This window comes from Hemitrygon akajei, chromosome 7 (assembly GCF_048418815.1).
Source record: "Hemitrygon akajei chromosome 7, sHemAka1.3, whole genome shotgun sequence".
In the NCBI taxonomy this organism is placed as follows: domain Eukaryota; kingdom Metazoa; phylum Chordata; class Chondrichthyes; order Myliobatiformes; family Dasyatidae; genus Hemitrygon; species Hemitrygon akajei.
The window spans coordinates 132,127,250-132,141,466 of NC_133130.1; the positions used below are offsets into that span (position 1 = coordinate 132,127,250).

At 45.8% G+C, this 14,217-nt stretch overlaps 2 non-coding genes across 2 annotated transcripts; both read right to left on the bottom strand.

Annotated features, from left to right (window-relative positions):
• Window positions 1-9,706: 9,706 nt before the first annotated feature.
• On the bottom strand, window positions 9,707-9,779 carry trnaf-gaa (transfer RNA phenylalanine (anticodon GAA)). The gene has a single exon. It is a non-coding gene; the product is annotated as a tRNA-Phe (tRNA).
• A 3,669-nt stretch (window positions 9,780-13,448) lies between these two features.
• trnaf-gaa (transfer RNA phenylalanine (anticodon GAA)) lies at window positions 13,449-13,521 on the bottom strand. The gene has a single exon. It is a non-coding gene; the product is annotated as a tRNA-Phe (tRNA).
• Window positions 13,522-14,217: the final 696 nt, after the last annotated feature.

A 14,217-nucleotide genomic window follows, 5' to 3' on the forward strand; every position in this document is an offset into this window, starting at 1 on the left:
TGATATATCTGCATTTTTGTGGTTCGCCTCTGTCTTGTACCTCAGCATTCCAGTATCTGCAGTATTGTATTTCCCTCTGTCTTGTACCTCAGCATTCCAGTATCTGCAGTATTGTATTTCCCTCTGTCTTGTACCTCAGCATTCCAGTATCTGCAGTATTGTATTTCCCTCTGTCTTGTACCTCAGCATTCCAGTATCTGCAGTATTGTATTTCCCTCTGTCTTGTACCTCAGCATGCCAGTATCTGCAGTATTGTATTTCCCTCTGTCTTGTACCTCAGCATTCCAGTATCTGCAGTATTGTATTTCCCTCTGTCTTGTACCTCAGCATGCCAGTATCTGCAGTATTGTATTTCCCTCTGTCTTGTACCTCAGCATGCCAGTATCTGCAGTATTGTATTTCCCTCTGTCTTGTACCTCAGCATTCCAGTATCTGCAGTATTGTATTTCCCTCTGTCTTGTACCTCAGCATGCCAGTATCTGCAGTATTGTATTTCCCTCTGTCTTGTACCTCAGCATGCCAGTATCTGCAGTATTGTATTTCCCTCTGTCTTGTACCTCAGCATTCCAGTATCTGCAGTATTGTATTTCCCTCTGTCTTGTACCTCAGCATGCCAGTATCTGCAGTATTGTATTTCCCTCTGTCTTGTACCTCAGCATTCCAGTATCTGCAGTATTGTATTTCCCTCTGTCTTGTACCTCAGCATGCCAGTATCTGCAGTATTGTATTTCCCTCTGTCTTGTACCTCAGCATGCCAGTATCTGCAGTATTGTATTTCCCTCTGTCTTGTACCTCAGCATTCCAGTATCTGCAGTATTGTATTTCCCTCTGTCTTGTACCTCAGCATGCCAGTATCTGCAGTATTGTATTTCCCTCTGTCTTGTACCTCAGCATTCCAGTATCTGCAGTATTGTATTTCCCTCTGTCTTGTACCTCAGCATGCCAGTATCTGCAGTATTGTATTTCCCTCTGTCTTGTACCTCAGCATGCCAGTATCTGCAGTATTGTATTTCCCTCTGTCTTGTACCTCAGCATGCCAGTATCTGCAGTATTGTATTTCCCTCTGTCTTGTACCTCAGCATTCCAGTATCTGCAGTATTGTATTTCCCTCTGTCTTGTACCTCAGCATTCCAGTATCTGCAGTATTGTATTTCAATGCAATACATAATGCAGAACAATAGAAATAATAAGTAATTAAAACATATTAGAGTATTACATATATTGAATATATTAAAATTGTGCAAAAAACAGAAATAAAGCATATTAAAAAAGTGAGGTCATGTTCACAGGTTCAATGTCCATTTGGGAATTGGATAGCAGAGGGGAAGGAGCTGTTCCTGAATCGCTGAGTGTGTACCTTCAGGCTTCTGTACCTCCTCCCTGATGGTAACAGTGAGAAAAGGGCATGCCCTGGGTGCTGGAGGTCCTTAATAATGGATGCTGCCTTTCTTAGACACAGCTCCTTGAAGGAGCAAGTACCAAAGATGGAGCTGACTAAATTCACAACCTTCTGCAGCTTCTTTCGGTCCTGTGCAGTAGCCCCTCCAGAGAAGACAGTGATGCAGCCTGTCAGAATGCTCTCCAAGGTACATCCAGGAACTTGAAGCTGCTCACTCTCTCCACTTCTGATCCCTCTATGAGGATTGGTATGTGTTTCCTTCATCTTACCCTTCCTAAAGTCCACAATCAGCTCTTTCGTCTTACTGACATTGAGTGCCAGGTTGTTGCTGTGACACCACTCCACTAGTTGGCATATCTCACTCCTGTACGCCCTCTCGTCCCCACCTGAGATTCTACCAACAATGATTGTATCATCAGCAAATTTTCAGATGATATTTCTGCTATGCCTAGCCACACAGTCATGGGTGAGAGTAGAGCAGTGGGCTAAGCACACAACCCTGAGGTGCACCAGTGTTGATTGTCAGCGAGGAGGATATGTTATCACCAATCTGCACAGATTGTGGTCTTCTGGTTTGGAAGTCAAGGATCCAATTGCAGAGGGAGGTACAGAGGTACATGTTCTGTAACTTCTCAATCAGGATTTTGGGAATGATGGTATTAAGTGCTGAGCTATAGTTGATGAACAGCATCCTAACATAGGTGTTTGTATTGTCCAGGTGGTCTGAGGCCCTGTGAAGAGCCATTGAGATTGCATCTGCCATTGACCTATTGTGGTGATAGGCAAATTGGAATAGGTCCAGGTCTTTGCTGAGGCAGGAGTTGAATCTAGTCATGACCAACCTCACATCACTGTAGATGTGAGTGCTACTGGGTGATAGTCGTTAAGCAGCTCTGCATGGTCTCATCATTCCAGTATCTGCAGTATTGTAGTTCTTTAATCATCACCCTTCCAGTATCTCTGGCATTCTTTCCCTGTGTTTTGTTACTCACAGTTCCTGCATCTGCAGTATTGTATATCATTGGCTTTGTAACTCAACGTCCCTGCATCTGTGGAATTGTGGTTCTCCTCTGGCTGTACCTCACTGTTGCTGTATCTGCAGTATTGTATTACTCCTCTGCCTTGTACCTTACCGTTGCTGTCTACGGTATTGTGAATCTCCTCTCCCCCGTCCCTCACCATCACAGAATATTATTTATTTTATTTTATTCAGAGATAGAGCACAGAACAGGCCCATCCGGCCCACCAAGCTGTGCCACTCAGGAACTCTGATTTAACCCTAACCTAATGGTGGGATGGTTTAAAAAAAAAACAATTAACCTACAACCAGTACATCTTTGGACTGTGGGAGGAAATGGACATGGGAAGGACTTACCAATTTGGACAGAACATCAAAAGTGAATTCCAAACTCTGACACCCCACGCTGTAATGGTGTCACACAGACCACTACAGTACCGGTGTGTCCAGTAAATAAGTCCCAGTGCCGAAACCTGGGATTCAACCAGAGATCTTCAGACTAACGCTCTCCCAACTGAGCTATTTCAGCTGACATATCTGCAGTATTGTTATTCTCCACTGTTCTTTATCTCACCATTCCATCATCTGCAGTATTGTATTTCCCCTGTCCTTTGTACCTCACCTATCTATCATCTGCAGCATTAAATTTCCCCTGTGCCTTGTACCTCACCGTTCCATCACCTGCAGTATTGTATTTCTCTTGAGCCTTGTTCCTCCAACTCTATGTGCAGTATTGTGTACTCATCTGTCTTGTACCTCACCATTGAACTATCTGCAGTATTTGCTCCTCCTCTGCTTTGCACCTCACCGCTGCAGTATCTGCATTATTGTATGTTCCTCTGCCTTGTACCTCACTATTCCAGCAACTGTAGTATTTTAGTTCTACTTTGCATAAAACCTTATCCTCCCATTATTTATGGCATTGTACATCCCTGTGCTTTGTACCTCACCATTGCTGTATCTGCAGAACTGTGGTTCTCCTCAGCCTTGTACCTCACTGTTGATGTATCTGCAGTATTGTACCTTTCCTACACCCGAGACCATGAGATGGGAGCAGAATTAGGCCATTCAGCCCATCGAGTCTGTTCTGTCATTCCACGGCTGATTCTGGATCCCCCACAACTCCATACACCTGCTTTCTTGCCATACACTTTGATGCCCAGATCGATCAGGAATCTATCAACTTCTGGTTTAAACATTTCCACGGGCTTGTCCTCCACCAGCTGTGGCAGAGCATTCCATGGATTCACTGCTCTCTGCAACCTGTAAATTTACCTTCTGGGAATCTTGCATGAGGACTCCTAAGTACCTCTGTACCTCTGATGTTTGAACCTTCTCCCCATTTAGATAATAGTCCATACTTTTGTTCCTTTTACCAAAATACATTATCATACATTTTCTAACACTATATTCCATCTGCCATGTTTTTGCCCTTTCTTCCAATTTGTCGAAGTCCTGCTGCCGTCGCCTTGACTCCTCAGAACTACCTACCCCTCCACCTATCTTTGTATCATAGAAACATAGAAAACCTACAGCACAATACAGGCCCTTCTGCCCACAAAGTTGTGCCAAACATGTCCCTACCTTAGAACTCCCTAGGATTTACCCATAGCCCTCTATTTTTCTAAGCTCCATGTAGCCATCCAGGAGTCTCTTAAAAGACCCTATCGTTTCCGCCTCCACCACCGCCGCCGGCCGCCCATTCCACACAGTCACCACTCGCTGCGTAAAAAACTTACCCCTGACATCTCCTCTGTACCTCCTTCCAAGCACCTTAAACCTGTGCCCTCTCATGCTAACCATATCAGCCTTGGGGTAAAGCCTCTGACTATCCACACGATCAATGCCTCTCATTTATCTTGTACAACTCTATCAGGTCACCTCTCATCCTCCGTCGCTCCAAGCAGAAAAGGCCAAGTTCACTCAACCTATTCTCATAAGACATGCTCCCCAATCCAGGCAACATCCTTGTAAATCTCCTCTGTACCCTTTCTATAGTTTCCACATCCATCCTGTAGTGAGGCGACCAGAACTGAGCACAGTACTCTGTGGGGTCTGACCAGGGTCATATATAGCTGCAATATTACCTCTCGGCTTTTAAACTCAATCCCAGGATTGATGAAGGCCAATGCACCGTATGCCTTCTTAACCACAGAGTCAACCTACATAGCAACTTTGAGCATCCTGTGGACTCGGACCCCAAGATTCCTCTGATCCTCCACACTGCCAAGAGTCTTACCATTAGTACCATATTCTGCCATCATATTTGACCTACCAAAATGAACCACCTCACACTTATCTGGGTTGAACTCCATCTGCCACTTCTCATCCCAGTTCTGCATCCTATCAATGTCCTGTTGTAAACTCTAACAGCCCTCCACACTATCCACAACACCTCCAACCTTTGTGTCATCAGCAAACTTACGAACCCATCCCTCCACTTCCTCATCCCAGATCATTTATAAAAATTACAAAGAGTAAGGGAACCAGAACAGATCCCTGAGGCACTCCACTGGTCACCGACCTTTGTGCAGAATATGACCCGTCTATAACCACTCTCTGCCTTCTGTGGGCAAGCCAGTTTGGATCCACAAAGCAATGTCCCCCTGGTCCCATGCCTCCTTACTTTCTCAATAAGCCTTGCATGGGGTACCTTATCAAATGCCTTGCTGAAATCCATATACTGTACACTACATCTATGACTCTACTTTTATTAATGTGCTTAGTCACATCCTCAAAAAATTCAAACAGGTTCATAAGGCATGACCTGCCTTTGACAAAGCCATGCTGACTACTCCTAATCATATTATGCCTCTCCAGATGTTCATAAATCCTGCCTCTCAGGATCTTCTCCATCAACTTACCAACCACTGAAGTAAGACTCACTGGTCTATAATTTCCTGGACTATCTCTACTCCCTTTCTTGAATAACAGAACAACATCCGCAACCCTCCAATCCTCCAGAACCTCTCTGGTCCCCATTGATGATGCAAAGATCATTGCCAGAGGCTCAGCAATCTCCTCCCTCGCCTCCCACAGTAGCCTGGGGTACATCTCATCTGGTCCTGGTGACTTATCCAACTTGATGCTTTCCAAAAGCTCCAGCACATCCTCTTTCTTAATATCTACATTCTCAAGCTTTTCAGTCTGCTGCAAGTCATCCCTACAATCGCCAAGATCCTTTTCCATAGTGAATACTGAAGCAAAGTATTCATTAAGTACCTCCACTATTTCCTCCGGTTCCATACACACTTTTCCATTGTCACACTTGATTGGTCCTATTATCTCATGTCTTATCCTCTTGCTCTTCACATACTCGTAGAATGCCTTGGGGTTTTCCTTAATCCTGTCCACCAAGGCCTTCTCATTGCCCCTTCTGGCTCTCCTAATTTCATTCTTAAACTCCTTCCTGCTAGCTTTATAAACTTCTAGATTCCTATTATTAGCTAGTTTTTTGAACCATTTGTAAGCTCTTCTTTTCTTGATTAGACTTACAACAGCCTTTGTACACCACAGATCTTGTACCCTACTATCCTTTCCATGTCTCATTGGAACATACCTGCTCAGAACCCCACGCAAATATCCCCTGAACATTCACCACATTTCTTCCACTCGTTTCCCTGAGAACATCCATTCCCAATTTATGCTTCCAAGTTCCTGCCTGATTGCCTCATATTTCCCCTTACTCCAATTAAATATTTCCCTAACTTGTCTGTTCCTATCCCTCTCCAATGCTATGGTAAAGGAGATAGAATTTTAATCACTATCTCCAAAATGCTCTCTCACTGAGAGACCTGACACCTGAGCAGGTTCATTTCCTAATACCAGATCAAGTACAGCTTCTTCTCTTGTAGGTTTATCTTTATATTGTGTCAAGAAACCTTCTTGAACACACCTAACAAACTCTACCCCATCTAAACCCCTCGCTCTAGGGAGATGCCAATCAATATTTAGAAATTAAAATCTCCCACCACAACAACCCTGTTATTATTACTCCTTTCCAGAATGCATCTCCCTATCTGCTCCTCAAGGTCCCTGTTACTATTGGGTGGTCTATAAAAAACACCCAGTAGAGTTATTGACCCCTTCCTGTTCCTAACTTCCACCCTCAGAGACTTCGTAGACAATCTCTCCATGACTTCCTCCTTTTCTGCAGCTGTGACACTATCTCTGATCAACAGTGCCATGCTCCCACCTCTTTTTCCTCCCTCCCTGTCTTTTCTGAAACATCTAAAGCCTGGCACTTGAAGTAATCATTCTTGCCCCTGCACCATCCAAGTCTCTGTAATGGCCATAACATCATAGCTCCAAGTGCTGATCTACGCTCTAAGCTCATCTGCTTTATTCATGATACTCCTCGCATTAAAATAGACACATCTCAAACCATCAGACTGAGCGTGTCCCTTCTCTATCATCTGCCTATCCTCCCTCGCGCACTATCATCCACAACTTTGCCACAAAGCCATCGATTCCTTTATCTAAATCATTGACAAACAATGTGAAAAGCAGCAGTCCCAATACTGACCCCTGAGGAACACCACTAGCAACTGGCAGCCAACCAGAAAAGGCCCCCTTTATTTCCACTCACTTCCTCCTACTTGTCAGCCATTCTTCTATCCATGTCAGTATCTTTCCTGTAATACCATAAGATTTTATCTTGTTAAGCAGCCTCATGTGTGGCACCTTATCAAATACCTTCTGAAAATCTAGTTAAATGACATCCACAGCCTTTCCTTTGTCCTCCCTGCTTGTTACTTCCTCAAAGAACTCTAACAGATTTGTCAGGCAAGATTTCCCTTTACAGAAACCATTCTAACTTTGATTTATTTTATCATTAGTCTCCAAGTTCCCTGAAACCTCATCCTTAATAATGGACTCCAACACTTTCCCAACCACTGAGGTTAGGCTACTCACTGATAGTTTTTTTTTGCCTTCCTCTCTTCTTAAAGAGTGGAGTGACATTTGCAATCTCCCAGTCATCTGGGACCATGCCAGGATCAAGTGATTCTTGAAAGATCATGACCAATGCATCCATCATCTCTTCAGCAAACTCTCTCAGGATTCTGGGATGTCGTCCATCTGGCCCAGGTGACTTAAACACCTTAAGACCTTTGAGTTTGCCTAGCACTTTTTCCTTTGTAATAGCAATGGCACTCACTCCCGTTCCCTGACACTCACGGACCTCTGGCACACTGCTAGTGTCTTCCGCAGTGAAGGCTGATGCAAAGTACCCATTAAGTTGGATTTTAAGACCTTCCCAATCATCCAACTTCCCACTCAGTTTTGCCACCTTATATGCACTTTCCTTGGCTTTTATGCAGACCTTAACTTCCCTTGTCAGCCAAGACTGCCTATTCCTGACATTTGAGAACTTCTGCTTCTGTGGGACATATGTACCCTGCACCTTGTGAACTTTTTCCAGAAACTTCAGCCCATCTCTGCTCTGCCGTCATCCCTGCCAGTATCCTCCTCCAGTCCACCCCGAGCAAGCTCCTCTCTCATGCCTCCATAATTCCCTTTATTCTATTGCGATACTGGTACATATGACTTGTGCTTTTCCCTCTCAAATCGTAGTAAGAATTCAATCATTTTATGATCACTGTCTCCTAAGGGATCCTTTACATTAAGCTCCCTAATGAGATCTGGGTTATTACACAACGCCCAATCTAAGATGGCCTTTTCCCGAATAGGCTCAAGTACAAGTTGCTCATAAAATGCCATCTCAACGGCATTCAACGTTCCCTCTCTTGCGATCCACTGTTGCTTCCCCCAGGGAGCTTTCCACCCTCCCCCCCAGAAGTGCTCAAAATGGAGTATTTATCTTTGAAGGGGCTGGCCACAGGGGTGCTCTCCACTATCTGAAGTTCTCCCTTCCGTCTCCTGACAGTCACCCATTTATCAGCCTCCTGTAGCCTTGGGGTGACTTCCTCCCTGTAGCTCCTATCACTTCCTCAAATTCCCTAATTACCCAAAGGTCAATGTGCTGCAGCTCCAGTTCCCTAACACGGTCTCTAAGGAACTGCATCTCGATGCACCAGGTGCAGCTGTGGCCATCGGGGAGCCTGGGAGTCTCACGGAAATCCCACATCTGACACCCAGAACAGAACTCCGAGTCTGTAGACATGCCCCCTAATCTCTCAACAATTAAATAAACAAAAAACAAGAAGTAAGAAATGAACTTACCTACTTACCTTGCTCCCACCTGTTCTTGCCAAAACCCTGTTGAGCCAAAGCTTTACCACTCTGACTCAGACCACTCTGATGATGACCGCTCCATTAGACAGGACCCTTCTTTTATGCAGACTGGGTTTTTAAAGGTTTTAGCCAGACTTGCACAGGAACGCTTCTGCTGTGTCTGCGAAGAATTACAGAATAATATTTATTTTACTTTATTGAGAGATAGATTGCTGAACAGGCCTGTTTGTCCCACCCAGCCGTGCCACCCAGGAATCCACCGATTTAACCCTAACCTAATTATGGTACAGTTTAAAAAATACAATTAACCTACTAACCAGTCTGCTTTTCGATGGAGGGACTGTGTAGAAGGGAAGGACGTTACTTACAGAGGATACCACAATTGAACTCTGGTGCCACAAGCTGTAAAAGTGTCACACTAACAGCAATGCTATCATGGTGCCAATAAATATGTTCGTTCCCATGCCAAAACCCGGGATTGAACCAGGGACCTTTAGATCTTCAGTCTAACGCTCTCCCAACTGAGCTGTTTCAGCTGACACAGCTGCAGTGTCATTTTTTACAATCTTTTGCCAAAACCCTGTTGAGCCGAAACCTCACCACCCTGACTCAGACCACTCCGATGATGACCACTTCACTAGACCGAACTCCTCTTTTATGGAGACGGTTTTTAAAGTTTTTTGCCAGACTTGCACGAGAATTCCTCTACTGAGTCTGCACAGTACTCCAATCAATGACTGTCACTATAAAAACCTTCTGATTTTTAATGCTCTTCGCCTCATCCCACACCATTACAGAATATTATTTATTTTATTTTATTGAGAGGTAGAGCATAGAACAGGTCTGTTTGTCCCACCCAGCTGATCCACCCAGGAATCCACCGATTTAACCCTAACCTAATTGTGGTATGGTATAAAAATACAATTAACCTACTAACCAGTCTGGCTTTGGACAGAGGTGACTGTGTACAAGGGAAGGACTTACAAACTTACTTACAGAGGATGCCACAATTGAACTCCACACTCTGGCATTATGAGCTGTAATAGTGTCCGACTAACTGCTATACTATCATGGTGACAATAAATACTTCCCAGTGCCGAAACCCGGGATTGAACCAGGGACCTTTAGATCTTCAGTCTAACGCTCTCCCAACTGAGCTATTTCGGCTGATATATCTGCCAGATTGTATTTCTCCCTCCCTTTTCAGGATATTGTGGACGTGCTCAGAAGCATCACAAACCCTGGCACCTGGGAGGCAAACAACCTTCCCTGTCTCTTTGTTGCATCCACAGAATCACCTATTTGTACCCCTAACTACAGAGTCCCATAGAGTTTCCTACCCTACTAAACCACAGGGCCAGACTCAGCGCCAGAGGCACAACTGTTGCTCCCCCCAGGTAGATACTGCCCCAACAGTGCTCAAAATGGATTATTTATTGTTGAAGGGGATGGCCACAAGGGTGCCCTCCACTATCTGGCATTTCCCGTTCCCTCTCCTGACAGTCACCCATTTATCGATCTCCTGTAGCCTTGGGGTGACTACCTCCCTGTAGTTCCTGTCTCTCACTGCCTCACTTTCCCTAACAAGCCGAAGGTCATCGAGATGCAGCTCCAGTTCCCTAACACAGTCTCTCAGGAGCTGCATCTCGATGCACCTGGTGCAGATGTGGCCATTGGGGAGGCTGGGGAATCCCACATCTGGCACCCAGAACAGAACACTGGCCCTGTAGACATGCCCCCTATTCTCTCAATAGTTAAATAAGGAAAAAAGAAACAAGTACAGAGTGAACTTTCTACTTACCTTGCTCCCACCTGTTCTTGCCGAAGCCCTGTTGCGCCAAAGCCTTACCACTCTGACTCAGAAAACTCTGATGATGACCGCTCCATCAGACAGGACCCTCTTTTATGCAGACTGGGTTTTTAAAGCTTTTTGCTGGACGTACGGGAACGCTTCTACCGAGTGTGCACAGTACTCCAATCAACGACTGACAGTAAGAAAACCTTCTGATTTTTAACGCTCTTCACCTCGTCCCTCACCAGTACAGAATATACATGAGGAAATTCAAACGACACACACAAAACGCTGGTGGAATACAGCAGGCCAGGCAGCATCTATAAGGACAAGCACTGTCGATGTTTCAGGCCGAGACCCTTCATCAGGACTAACTGAAGGGAAAGATATTAAGAGAGTTGAAAGTAGTGGGGGAGGGGGAAATGCAAAATGATAAGAGAAGACCGGAGGGGGTGGAATGAAGCTAAGAGCTGGAAAAGTGATTGGCGAAAGTGATACAGAGCTGGAGAAGGGAAAGGATCATGGGACAGGAGGTCTCGGGAGAAAAGGAGGGGGGGAGCACCAGAGAGAGATGGAGAACAGGCAGAGTGATGGGCAGAGAGCGAAAAAGAAAACAAACAACTAAATATGTCAGGGATGGGGTAAGAAGGGGAGGAGGGGCATTAACGGAAGTTAGAGAAGTCAATGTTCATGCCATCAGGTTGGAGGCTACCCAGCCGGTATATAAGGTGTTGTTCCTCCACCCTGAGTGTGGCTTCATCTTGATAGTAGAGGAGGCCATGGATAGACATATCAGAATGGGAATGGGACGTGGAATTAAAATGTGCGGCCACTGGGAGATCCTGCTTTTTCTGGCGGACCAAGCATAGGTGTTCAGCAAAATGGTCTCCCAGTCTGTGTCAGGTCTCACCAATATATAAAAGGCCACACCGGGAGCACTGGACGCAGTATACCACACCAGCCGACTCACAGGTGAAGTGTCGCCTCACCTGGAAGGACTGTCTGGGGCCCTGAATGGTGGTGAGGGAGGAAGTGTAAGGGCAGGTGTAGCACTTCTTCCGCTTACAAGGATAAGTGCCAGGAGGGAGATCGGTGGGAAGGGATGGGGGGGACGAGTGGACAAGGGAGTCACATAGGGAGCGATCCCTGCGAAAAGCAGAAAGAGCGGGGAGGGAAAGATGTGCTTGGTAGTGGGATCCCATTGGAGGTGGCGGAAGTTACGGAGAATTATATGTTGGACCTGGAGGCTGGTGGGGTGGTAGGTGAGGACAAGGGGAACCCTATCCCGAGTGGGGTGGTGGGCGGATGGGGTGAGGGCAGATGTGCGGGAAATGGGAGAGATGCGTTTGAGAGCAGAGTTGATGGTGGAAGAAGGGAAGCCCCTTTGTTTAAAAAAGGAGCACATCTCCTTCATCCTGGAATGAAAAGCCTCATCCTGAGAGCAGATGCGGCGGAGATGGAGGAATTGTGAGAAGGGGATAGCATTTTTGCAAGAAACAGGGTGGGAAGAGGAATAGTCCAGGTAGCTGTGAGAGTCTGTAGGCTTATAGTAGATATCAGTAGATAAGCCATCTCCAGAGATGGAGACAGAAAGATCAAGAAAGGGGAGGGAGGTGTCGGAAATGGACCAGGTAAATTTGAGGGCAGGATGAAAGTTGGAGGCAAAGTTAATGAAGTCAACAAGCTCAGCATGCATGCAGGAGGCAGCGCCAATGCAGTTGTCGATGTAGCGAAGGAAAAGAGGGGGACGGATACCCGTATAGGCTTGGAACATGGACTGTTCCACAAAGCCAACAAAAAGGCAGTCATAACTGGGACCCATACGGGTACCCATGGCTACACCCTTGGTTTGGAGGAAGTGGGAGGAGCCAAAGGAGAAATTATTGAGAGTAAGAACTAATTCCGCTAGACGGAGGAGAGTGGTGGTAGAGGGGAATTGGTTAGGTCTGGAATCCAAAAAGAAGTGAAGAGCTTTGAGACCGTCCGAGTGGGGGATGGAGGTATATAGGGACTGGACGTCAATGGTGAAAATAAGGCAGTGGGGGCCAGGGAACTTAAAATCATTGAAAAAATTCAAAGTGTGAGATGTGTTACGAACATAGGTGGGAAGAGATTGAACAAGGGGGGATAAGACAGTGTCAAGGTATGCAGAAGTGAGTTTGGTGGGGCAGGAGCAAGCTGAGACAATAGGTCTACTTGGACAGGCAGGTTTGTGGATCTTGGGTAGGAGGTAGAAACGGGAAGTGCGGGGTGTGGGAACTATGAGGTTGGTGGCAGTGGATGGGAGATCCCCAGAGCTGATAAGGTTGGTGATGGTATAGGAGACAATGGCCTGGTGCTCCTTATGATCATGATCAAGGGGTAAATAAGAGGAGGTATCAGAGAGTTGTCGCTGTGCCTCGGCCAGGTAGAGGTCAGTATGCCAGACAACAACAGCTCTCCCCTTATCAGCAGGTTTTATAGTGAGGTTGGGATTGGTGCGGAGGGAGCAGAGAGCAGAGCGTTTGGAAGGAGTTAGGTTGGAATTGGAACAGGGTGTGGTGAAGTCAAGACGGTTGATGTCCCGTCGGCAATTAGCAATAAAGAGATCCAGAGCAGGCAGAAGACCAGAGCGGGGTGTCCATAAAGAGGAGGAGGGTTGAAGATGGGAGAAGGGGTCATCGGTGGGTGTAGGAGAGTCCTTGTCAAAGAAATAAGCTCGGAGATGGAGCCGGCGGAAGAAGAGTTCAGCGTCATGGCGTACGCGGAACTCGCTGAGGTGTGGGCGAAGGGGGACAAAGCTGAGGCCTCATTTTATTCATTTTATTTTATTGAGAGGTAGAGCGCAGAACAGGTCCGTCCAGCCCACCCAGGAATCCACCGATTTAACCGTAACCTAATTGTGCTACAGTTTAAAAAATACAATTAACCTTTGGGCAGAGGGAAGGACGTACAAACTTAGTTACAGAAGATGCCACAACTGAATTCCAAACTCTGACTCTACAAGCTGTAAGTGTCAGACTAACTGCTAGTCTGCTATTGCGGTCCCAATAAATATGTAACAGTGCCGAAACCCGGGATTGAACCAGGGACATTTAGATCTTCAGTCTAACACTCTCCCAACTGAGCTATTTTGGCTGATATGTCTCTATGTTTGTGGTTCACCGCTGTCTTGTATCTCAGCATTCCTGTATCTCTGGTATTTTATTTCCTTCTGCATGGTATCTCACCATTATAGCATCTGCAGTATTGTAGTTCTTTAATCATCATCCTTCCAATATCTCTGGCATTCTTTCCCTATGTTTTGTCATTTACGGTTCCTGCATTTGCAGTATTGTATATCATTGGCTTTGTAACTCACCATTCCTGAATCGGTGGAATTGTAGTTCTTCTCTGGTTGTACCTCACCATTGCTATATCTGCGGTATTGTAGTTCTCCTCTCCTCCGTCCCTCACCATTACAGAATATTATTTATATTCCGTCCGGCCCACCCAGCTGTACCTCCCAGAAATCCACTGATTTAGCCCTAACCTAACTGTGGGATGGTTTAAAATAACAGATTAACCTACTGAGCTGTATGTCTTTGGTCTGTGGGAGGAAACCAGAGCACCCAGAGGAAGCCAATGTGCACATACCAACTTACTTACGGAGGGCGCTGCAAATGAACTCTGAACTCTGATGCCACGAGCGGTTATAGTGCCACAGGGCCAATAAATAAGTACAGTGACAAAACCCGGGGTTGAACCCTCTATCAAATGTGCTACTTCACCTGACAGATCTGCAAGATTGTACTTCTCCTCTGTCTTGTACCTCACTGTTGCAGCATCTGCAGT